This window comes from Cygnus atratus, chromosome Z (assembly GCF_013377495.2).
Source record: "Cygnus atratus isolate AKBS03 ecotype Queensland, Australia chromosome Z, CAtr_DNAZoo_HiC_assembly, whole genome shotgun sequence".
In the NCBI taxonomy this organism is placed as follows: Eukaryota; Metazoa; Chordata; class Aves; order Anseriformes; family Anatidae; genus Cygnus; species Cygnus atratus.
This window is the reverse complement of record NC_066396.1, coordinates 84,385,923-84,397,227: the sequence shown is the minus strand read 5'-3', so window position 1 is coordinate 84,397,227 and position 11,305 is coordinate 84,385,923. Positions and strand designations below refer to the sequence as shown.

Below are 11,305 nucleotides of genomic sequence, written 5' to 3'. Positions count from 1 at the left end.
CCTCCTTTCTGCTTTTTTTTTCCTTCTCCAAAGGCTATGTTATTTAACTATGTGATTGTGGAAAACTTGTTAGCAACAGCTCAATCACACTCAAGTAATGAAAGGAGCGTGGCTTGCCCCAGCCTGTGTGCTCCTGTTTATTTTTCCTCAAATCTTCACCTGCCTCACTGCAGAGGTGGAAGAAGGGAACTGTGATGGGGCTGTAACAGTCCTTGATTTCTGTAAAAGTCGTGACCATTGGAGGAGGAAGGAGGCCTGCCCTGTCAGTGTCTGCTGTGTTTGCATGGGAGCGAGCCTGAGGAGAGTCCCAGGAGATGTGGGAGCTGGGAGGTAGTGGGTGAGTGCTGGCTGCTGGGTTGCAGCTGCAGGCGTGTGCTTTTCCTCTGTGTTCACGTGCCATCTAGCTGCTCCTGCCTGATGGCACAGCTCGAATCCTTGGTGTGTGCATCTCAGCAGCGCTGCAGTGTCGGTGCTGTGCATAAAATGTCTCCAAAGAAGAGGAAAGCCCTTATTGGCAGGTGCTATGCAGACAGAAATATTCTGGGGAGGGGGCTCTAGTAACATCCTCCTGGCTGGGGCTTTCTCATGTTCTGATGGGAGTGCAGGTTGCCATTGCAGGTTTAATCATGGTCCTTTGGACCAGCTATCTCCTCTGACCATATCTCAGAGAACGTCTTTAGAAGCTACTATGTGGAATATCTGTAAAATACTGTTTTGTCCCAGTGGCTTGTCAGGACTGGCTGACCTTTAAAAGCTTTGCTGCAGAGACAGCCAGTCCTCCCAAAAGTGTCTTCTGATGCAGTTCAGGCTCACAATGACTACATTTGTCAGCAATTAGCTTAGTTTTCTACTGTCTGCCTGGGAAGCAAGGAATGGGCTTGCCCTCTGGTGGCACATGCAGGAGAACAAGGGTTTAAGAATTGAGGACAGACATCACCAGTTTCACTGATACCTCTCTACCCCATAGGGGACCCACTCCATGACCCTGGCAGGTCACAGAGACACGAGTTTGGCTGTGTGAGAACCTGCCTGTTCTCTTGAACCTGCATCTGACCAGTTCCGCACCTGCTTACGCTGTCAAGAGTGGAGAGCCATCCCTTGGCTGAGGGATCCCAAACTGTCCCATAGGAGCCCAACCTTTCTCCAGAGTCAGGGGTGTTCATTGCCTGGGGATGACCTCAAGGAGCACCTGAGCCGAACCCTTCTTTCACTGTCCTTTTGATCTCTGAAAGCAGGTGGAAAAACTGGGGCTTTCTGACACTTTCTGACAGCAGAGAGGCTGAGTGTAATATAGAAGATTTCTGTGCTGTTCTCCAAACCAAGATCAGCCACGCTGCACAAGAAAACACTGTGCTGCTGCAGTTTCTGCTTCTTAGAGCTTGTGATAGCAGCACGTAGCAGGTGACTGGTCTCTAGGGAATAGCAGGCCTTATGAGTTTGGGTAGCCTGTGCAGGGACCAGCCCCACTTTGTCTCCAAACTGCGCTGTCTGAGGATCAGTCGCCAGCTACATTGGAGGTAAAATTCTCCTGCACAAGCCTTTTCAGTAGGAATAGCTGCAGTCTGGATACCAGCAGGACTGTGGACTTGTTTATATTGCTCTGTCTATGCCATGAGAAGGCAAAAGCAAAAGACATGATGAAGTGCACAGCCGTGTCATGTTTTTTCACAGCTCATTCTCTAGTGGCTTTCACTGCTGTAGAGCATAGTATCCCCATAGCACTGCATGCAAGGCAGAGACACCTCTGCTCCTTATCCAGGGGAACTGCTGAAGTTCAACATCATTAGGATTACTTTGAAGACCAAGAGATCTGATCAGGAAGTTAGCCATCCATCAAAGGATATGAAAAGAGAGAGGATGCTGAGGCCTAAGTAGCTTCAGTGAGTGGAGTTAATACCAGCAGTCTTGCAGCTTCTGTGAGACTCAACAGCCCCATAAAGGAAAATTGGGAAGAGGACGAGAGGTTATTTTAGGAACTTTGAGCTGCTCCTCAGGGACAACAGACAGAGCTTTTTTAAAGATCTAACCTAGTGCTCAGGTTTTGATCATGCACAAAAAGAGAGATTTGATTTGAATGAGAAGCAGACGGGACCAACACAAGGCACTGTATTTATGCTTTGGGTCATGGCAGTGACTGACACTGAATCTTATTTGCTTGTATTTTCAATATCCCAGCTACTGTGGAGGTTGCTGCTAGTATTTGGGTCCATGGCATGCCAGGGTGGCCAGAGGCAAGGTTTCAGTGTCTTCCATGGTCATACAGTTCAGCTCAGCATGGCAAGGCTTCCTGTGAGGGCTGCACAGTATTAGCTGGAGCTTAGGTGCCTGAACTATGTACTTCCATGATTATGTCTGCTTGTAAGCATTGTTGCAGAGTGCATGGGAAGCTGGACTGAGGTTGGGAGGTGGAAGAAGCCTTAAATGCCCTTTACTCCCTTACTAAATACACATGTGAGGCAGGAGTACTGTAATAACTGTAAAATCATCGAACAGCTAGGGTTGGAAGGGACCTTAAAGATCTAGTTCCAACCCCCTTGCAACATTGAGAACCATCAGCAGGGCTGGCAGCTTGAGTGGCAAAGCAAATGTTGGTCATATGCTTTTCAGGTAGAAAAGTACGTTTTGCAAAGAAAATAATGCAATTGTTCCACTGCATATGCTATAAATACACATATTGTCACAGTAGTGTGTGTCGTAGCTGCTCTTTCTCATTAGTCAAAACAAACTAGGCCCCAAACTTTAGGACATTTAGAACAAACAAAAAACTTGAATTCCTCTTTATTTGCCTTACAAGGATGCATCTGGGATCATGCATCAAGGGTGTTTTTTATTGCCACTGTGAAGGTGAACTCCATTCTTTTTATGGTAAAAATTTAAATCAAATCTGAAACTTCAGCCATCATTGTAACTCTAGAGTGGATGCTGGGAACATCAGTATAAGGGTGGCTAGGCTTTAATGAGTTGGCAGTGCTGATGTGAGGATGAAGTGTTGCAGAAGGGTCTTCTGGGTGCCCCTACATGTTGTCTGCAGATGGATGTTCTTTTCTGTCCTGCAAAATCCAGCAAGTCACTAATGGCCACAGGAGGTTTTGGAAGCTTTGTGGCGAAGTACAGGTGCAAGGAAGCCCTTAAAAGGAGAAGAAAATAATTTTGCTCAGCTGGCCTGACCACCTCTGATGATGCCTGTGGGAGAATGCAGGAGACTGGTTATCCTTCCCATTGCATCCCAGCTCTTGGAGCTCAGCACAGGCAGCTGGAGTCAAACCTGCTCATGATCTCTTGTCTGCTTCTCTGCAGGCTGCCTGTTGTTCTGGCTGCTTTTGGGTGGCCTGTCTGACAATGGTGGCAAAATTGAAAAGCTGTATAAGGAAAGCCACCATGATAAATATTTCAAAGAGAACCAGAGGTCATTTGACCTAGTTAAATGTTCTGTCTGATTACTCTGAGGAAGTCTGGGTTTCAGCCTGGTGCTGTCTCACCAATGTGTGCCATTGCAATGTGCTGGTGGGGGAAAGTTGCAGTAGAAGAGCTCGGGCTGCGTTCCCACAAGCCATTACACTCTTCCTAACCTTGCAGGGCTTCTTGCTGTGTGCACAATGGTATGCTTGCTGAAGGTTTGCTACATCAGCAGTGAGCAAGTGAATCAAAAGCAGCATGTTTGAGATGGCCCAGAAGAACACTGAAGTGTAATGGCTCTTTGTCAGTATATGTTATTGTACTGCGGTTTGGGAACTGGGGAAGGAAAGGGTGCATTATACACTATTTTGATTGTATTGTTGTCTTCCTTGAAATTGCATGATGCTGACTAGCGTCACTCAGAAGAAAGTGATGAGTTCTCAGTAGTCATCACTGAGAATGATGCTTCTAGAAGACCTGTGATTCAGGTCAGTGGTGGTAAGGCTGGACTACATCTAGAGATGTTTTATGACAGGTTATTTCAACTGTTTCTGTTTGTGCAGTTCTTTGTTATCAGTGAGCAGTGGAGGTTTGCTGATTCTGAGTGTTACTCCTGCCTTCTCTATGTCGCCTGGATGCTAGTCTGCTTGCTCTCTTGCAGCTTTTGGTGTGTTCTCCTTGCAGTGTTCTCCTGCTGCATAGGAAGGAGTATGGCACAGAGGGTTGAGGTGTTTTGCTGAGGGAATCCTTGTTTCCTGGAGAGATGCAGTAATTCCTTGGGGAGATCACTTAACTTTGCAGAGCTCTTGCACATCAGAGTGCTGTGGGGTGGAAAGGAGTATTTTCTGGTGAGGAACATATTGCTGTACCATCTGGGCTGTGCTGCCAGTCTGCAGATGTATGTAATGTCATGGGAAAAATGTAAATCACACATAGCAGAGACTTAGTTTCAATAGCTGCTCTGGCAGATGAATTGGGTGGCTCTGGTGATTTCAGAGTTCAGCTGGGAGAAGAGAATGCTTAGGGGGTGCCACCAGGGTGCCAAAACTGCTGAAGAGAAGGGGGGAAGGAGTTGGAGCAGGGTGGAGCCTGGTGACAGGACAAGAGGTGGTGGGCGCACACTGAAGGACAAGAGGCTCTGTCTGGGCAGAAGGAGAAGCTGCTTTGTGGGGAGGGTGACCAAGCTGTGGCACAGGTTGCCTGAGGAGCCTGTGGAGTCTCCCTGCTCGAAGATCTTCATTAAGCATCTGGATGTGGCCCCAGGAAGCAATTCTGGCTACTTTTGCTCATTAGAAAACTTCAGTTTGATGGATTTATACTTCCATTCAATGATGTGGGAAAAATCGAAGTATTCTCTTTGAGAGCGTGTAACACACATGTGCACACACGCACAAATACATGTATATAATATTTTTCTGCCAGTCAAATCTGGGCTGGGTGGCTGAACACTCCCATTCAGTGCCTTCTGTGGGATTGCACAGTAGGAACTCATTTCTTCACGGCTTCCTCTCCCCATAGGGTGGGCTGCTGCAAACTTTGCTTTCCTCACTGGGTTGGATGGAGACCAGGTGACATACAGTCAGAACTATGTTGCTTGTATTTGCAACATGGGCAGAATATATGAACATCCTTTAGCACTGCAGTGGCGAAAAGGGAGGCTATGGGAAAGGAAGCCCCAACAGCAGCCAGGTGTCTGGTGGGGAAGGGACATTCTTGCTGCTGTGGTGAGGTGCATGTTGCACAGCCAGTGCAGGTTGACAGATGGACATGTTTCCTGGTGTGCCACCTTGTGCCTACGCACTCTGAGGTTTGCCAAGGCCTTGATCTCCAAGTCGATGTTCTTTCTGAAGAGCCAGAACCATTCAGGTTTCCTCTGAGACACCAAGCGGTAGCTGTTTGGATGGGTCAGTTGGTTGTGCAAATACCTGGCAAGTCTTGTTTTCCTCTAACAAAGTTTAAGGATCTTCTGGTATTATGATCCTGGTCCACTCAAGCAGCTTCATGATGTGTTCAAGGACTTGATCCAAAATAGTTCCAAAATGGCAGGTGCAAGTGGGAAGAAGACTCAGGTGAGAGCTTTTCTGGGGCTGCTTTGAAGCAAAGAGGAGGTTCCAGTCACACATGCTTGGTTTGTACATGCAAAGGGTTGGATAACCCTTTCCCACACAACACATGTGCAAGTGCCTGCGTGCCCAGGGGACACCCTGAGAAAGAAAACAAACCCTACTGCACTGAGTTTTGCACTGTTATAAGGAAATACCTGCCAAAGCCTCCTCTTTTAAGATGCCTATCTCAAAAATTCTGTTTCACAGGAAGAAGAGCGATTTTTTTTTTTCTTCTTTTATATTCCATCTAGGGTTTCTGAGCATTTATATTCATTCTTCAAGCTTTTTGTCCTTGTCACGTGGACTCAGACTTCCTCCAGAAATCCTTTTTTTGTGAAGGGCAGCACAGGTGTGAAAAGGAAAGTCTGTCCTTTCTGCAAAGAAGATAAGGGGCGGGGATAGAGGATGGAGTAGCCACACTGTGACACATGTGTAATAGTGTCTAGGGCTGTCTACAGACAGAGACGGTGAAAGATTTTGACCGAAAGAGTGATGTTAAGCGTAGATGATGAATAATCAGGCCTTGGATTGAAATGTCCGATTTATGTCTTCCTGGCTGCAGAACTGCTATTCTTGTACATATGCGTATATGTACATATTCTTGTACATATGTACACTATTCCCCAGTCACCCATCTGGAAAGAGGCCAGATTTCCTATCCAACAATCTATTTCTTCCTTCAGAAAGTACTGTTTTATTGCAAGAATGCTCATTTTCAGCTCAAAGATGCTGTTCAGAGGCAGGTGTAGGAGCGGTGTGGCTGGGGTCAGTTTTTGATTGTGCTGCATAAAAAAGAGCAGCCAAAAAAATGCTCGTGAAAGAAATGAAGGGTTGAATTTTATGACCCTCTTTTCTGTCCATTGCTATGTGGTTGGGTAGTGAAAAGGGCCAGAACAGCTTCCAGGGAAGGAAAAGAGAAATCAACAAATGTTGGTCCCATCCTTTCATCATTGTTAGGAAGAGTGTAGTGAGTGGGGAAGGTGAAGAGGAATAGAGATCCAGTTTGTGTTCAGACAAAATGTCTCATGCCTCGTTTCTGTCAGCTTCCAAGCATCTCTTTTATATCTTGTTATTCTGATATTAACTTACTAATGTTTCTCTTGCAGCAGAGCTTCTGCCATGGATCAGCAGCTGCTGTCATCTCAGCATAACAAAGAATGTCCCTGTTCTGCTGAGTTTACTGTCTGAGCAGAAGACCTACAAGGGAAGCTGGGGGCTTACAAATCTTGCAGATTGAGTGGAAGACAGTGTGAAAGGTGATTCTGTTTCTTTGTCAATATTTGAAATACAAAGGGTTGATATTCTTTATGACTTTTTGTAGATGCAAACATATTTTCTGATTCATTTTGCATTTGATTCACCTGCAGCCCACAGTTCTTTCCAGCATTTGAACAAGTAATGAGAATGGTGGCTACAGGCTTTCTGTAACTTGGAAGGTATGATATTAAAGTTACTAATGAGCTGGCTTTATAGAGGAGAGGTGGACTGGCAGATTAAGTTTGGGGTCTGGAAGCTGACCTGGCCTTCACATCTTCAAAAGATACAACTTTTTTTTTTTTTAACATTTTTAGGTGCAATTAAAGTCATAATGAATTAAATAGATCTGAGCCAGATGATTCCAGTGCCACAGTTCTTCATTTCAGTAAGACTAAAACAATCACAGAATGCTTTGGGTTGAAAGGGACCTTAAAGATCATCTAGTTCCAATTCCCCTGCTGTGAGCAAGGACACCTTCCACTGGACACCTTCCACTAGACCAGTTTGCTCAAAGTCCCATCCAACCTGGCCTTAAACACTTCCAGGGACAGGGCATCCACGACTTCTCTGGGCAACCTGTTTGAATATGTCACCACCCTCGTAGTAAAGAATTTATTTCTAACATCTAATCTAAATCTACGTTCTTTGAGTTTAAAACCATTGCCCATTGTCACTACACTACCAGCTAAAGAGTTCCTCCCTGTCTTTCCCCCTTTAGGTACTGGAAGGCTGCGGTAAGGTTTCCCCAGAGCCTTCTATTCTCTAGGCTGAGCAACCCCAGCTCTTTCAAACCCTCTTTGTAGGAGAGGTGTTCCAGCCATCTGAAGATAAGAGGATGAGAGAAGCTCTCTGGATGATCAGAGATAATTCTTGTGGCCCTCCTATGGACGTGCTCTAACAGGTTTATGTCCTTCTTTTGCTGGGGGCCCCAGAGCTGAACATAGGGCTCCAGGTGGGGTCTCCCGAGAGAAGAGCAGAAGGGGAGAATCACGTTCCTCACACTGCTGGCCATGCTGCTTTTGATGCAGCCCAGGATGTGGTTGGCTTCATGGGCTGCAAGATCCACTTGTCACCAAGTCTGTATTCATGTTTGGGATTGTCCCAACCCAGGCTCAGGACCTTGCACTTGACCTTGGTGAACCTCACGTTGTTTGCACGGGCCCACCTTTTGAGCTTGTCAAGGTCCCTCTGGATGCTATCCCTTCTGTGCAGCATGTCAAGTACATTGCACAGCTTGATGTCATCTCCAAACTTGCTGAGGTTGCGCTCAATTTTACTGTCCATGTCATCAACAAAGATGTTAAATAGTACTGATCTCAGTGTGGACACTTTGGGACATAATTTCTTACTGGTTTCTACCTGGACATCTAGCTGTTGACTGCAACTCTTTGAGTGTGACCATCCAGCCAATTTCTTATCCCCCGAGTTGTCCGTGCATCAAATCTGCCTCTCTCCAATTTGGAGATCCTGAGGAACAGTGTCAAATGCTTTGCAACAGTCCGGGTATATGATCTCAATTGCTCTTTCCCTATCCATCAGTGCTGTAACCCCATCATAGAAGGCCTCCAAATTCGGTAGGCACAACGTGCCTTTAGTGAAGCCACACTGGCTGTCACCAGTCGCCTGTTCTCCGTCTGCCTTAGCAGAGTTTCCAGGAGGATCTGCTCTGTGATCTTGCCAGGCACGGCAGTGAGACTGACTAGCCTGTAGTTTCCCAGGTCCTCCTTTTTAAAATATGGGAGCTATGTTTCCCCTCTTTAAGTCAGCAGGAACTTCACCAGACTACTGTGACTTCTCAAATGTGATGGATATTGGCTTAGCAACTTCGTCTGCCAGTTTCCTCTGGACCTGTGGATGCATATCATCAGGTCCCATGGACTTGTGCACCTTTAGGTTCCTTAGATGGTCTCAGATCTGATTTTCTCCTATAGTCAGCATTATGTCATTCTCCAAGTACCTGGCTTTGGATTCTGCAACTTGGGTGGTGTGGCTTGCCGGTGAAGACTGAGGCAAAGAAGTTGAGTTCTCCATGTTGATTGTAGCCAGGTCTCCTGTACCACTCGTTGTGGGGTGCACAGTTTCTTTTATCTATCTGTATTGTCCTGTGTACTTGAAGAAACCTTTGGGTTATTTTTCACATCTTTGGCCAAATTCAGCTCCATCTGTGTCTTGTTGTTCCTGGTACACTTCCAGTGTTCTCAGGCCATCTCTCTATAATCTTTCCAGGATTTGTATCTCCTGCCTGTGCACTTTGTTTTTGTTTTGAGTTTGGCTAAGAGGTTTTGACTTAGCTAAACTGGTCTACTGTCTTCCCTGCCTGACTTCTTGCATGTCAGGATTGAGAGCTCTTGTGCCCCAAGAAAAATGTCTTTAAATATCTCCCAGCTCTCATTCTCCCTTTCATCTCTTAGGGCAGTTTCCCAAGAGATCTCATGAAATAGTCCCCTAAACAGCCTGCAGTTTGCCTTTCTGAGGCTTAGGGTGTTGACTCTACTTTTTGCCTATCCTGTATCCCTCAAGATTGAGAATTCTGCCAGGACATGGTCACTACAGGCCAGGCTACCTGCAGTCTTGAGCTGTCCCATAAATTCTTCCGCATTGGTGAATGACAGGTCTGGCAACATCTCTCCTCTTGTTGGTCTTCCTATCATCTGTACTAGGAGGTTATCCTCAACACACTCCAGTTGTCTCCTTGACTGCTTGCAGTTTGGTGTGCCACTTTTCCAGCAGATGTCAGTTTGGTTGAAGTCCCTGAGCAGGGTCAGGGCCTGTGAGCATGATGTTTCCTGTTGCTGAAGAAAGAACTCATCAGCATCCTCCCCTTGATTAGGTGGCCTGTAGTAGACATAAACCACAAAATTTCCTTTGTTGGCTTAGTCTCTGTTTTTCATCCATAAGCTCTCAATCTGTGCGTTGCTGTTCCCTGTGCAGTCAGTCCCATTTTTTGCAGAGGGTATCTCCCATACCTTTCCTTCCTTGTCTGTCCCTTCTGAATAGTTCATAGCCATTGCTTGCTGCACTGCAATCATTTGATTCATGCCACCGAGTTTCTGTGACAGCAATCAAATTGCAGTTTTCCAGCTGGGCAGTGGCTATCAGCTCTTCTTGTTTGTTACCCCATGCTGTGTGCATTTGTGTATAGAGGCACTTCATTTGGGTCTTTGACTGCCTAACCTTTTTCACAGAACCTGTTTTGGAGGGTTGGGAAGCATTCCTCACTACCCTGGTAGATGCACTTTTTCACTCCATTGCTTGTGTCATGCCCCATCCCACAGGTTTGACAGTAGGGGGTACAAGCACAAGGAGCAGGTTGGGTGAGTGACTGTTTTCATATTGCTTAACTAGAACTTTTAATTAGAAGATCCAGAATGAGCTATTCACTTCACTGATTATTTCTGGAACCACATATGTTCACAGAGTTCCAGCATTAGTAGACATCAGTACTCTAGATCAGTTTTACCAGAGACAGGTTTAAGTTTATGAACTTCATTTAGAGAAGTTCATTTATGAGATCATTTATGAACTCAATATAAGTTTATGAGCTATGTGCAGAAGCTTGCACAGGCCACCCAGTTTTCTCCTTCCTTACTGCTCTACGTTTAATTTCTGTGGTTACATTAATCCCAGTAAACCCCTTACAATGAGGGGATATACTAGTTATCTGCCTTCCCAAGGCAGTCAAGGGTCAATTCTTGAAGGACAAGAAAATCATCAGCAGGTGTCAGCATGGATACACATTGGGGAAGTCATGCTTGATTAATATGATAAGCTTCTGTGATGAAATGACCAACCTGATGGATGAGGGGAGAGCAGTGGGCATTATCTACCTGCACTTTTTAAGGCTTTTGACACTGCCCCCCATAAGAACCTCGTAGAGAAGCTGCTGATGTACGGGTGGGATGGGCAGACATTGAGATGAATCAAAAACTGGCTGAATGGCTGGGCCCAGAGTGTGGTGATAAGTGGTGTAAGATCGGGTTGGAAGCCAGTAGCTAGCACTGTATACCAGGGGTCAATAGTGGGTCCAGTCCTGTTTTAGTGTCATCATTAATGATCTAGATGATGGGGCAGAGTGTATGTACCCTCAGCAAGTTTGCAGATGACAAAACCGGGAGGAGTGGCTGATAGGCCAGAGGGTTGTGCTGCCATTCAGAGGGACCTTTACAGGCTGGAGAAATGTGCTGTTGGGTTAGGAGCCTCCCAGAGTTCAACAAGGGGAAGTGCCAAGTCCTGCCCCGGAGAGAAACAACCCCAGGCACCAGGACGTGCTGGGGGCCACCCAGCTGGAAAGCAGCCTGGCAGAAAATGATTAGAGGGCCCAGTGAACGTCAAGTTGAACATGAGCCAGCAATGAGCCTTTGCTGTAAAGAAGGCCACCTGTACTCTTGGCTACATTAGGGAAAGAAAGTATTGCCAAGCAGGTTGTGGAAGGTGATCCTTCCGCTCTCTTCAGCACTCATGAGGCCACACCTAGAGCACTGTGTCCAGTTCTGTGCTCCCCAGGGCAAGAGATTCATGGAGCTGCTGCAGAATATCCAGCAAAGGGT

At 46.2% G+C, this 11,305-nt stretch overlaps 1 protein-coding gene across 1 annotated transcript in view; it reads left to right on the top strand.

Moving 5' to 3' along the window:
• Positions 1–6,881: 6,881 nt before the first annotated feature.
• FRMPD1 (FERM and PDZ domain containing 1) overlaps positions 6,882–11,305 on the top strand; it is a 29,798-nt gene continuing 25,374 nt past the window's right edge. The window contains exon 1 of the mRNA XM_050716553.1: positions 6,882–6,937. The gene's annotated coding sequence lies outside the window, so the exon portion shown is untranslated. The remainder of the gene's footprint in view (positions 6,938–11,305) is intronic.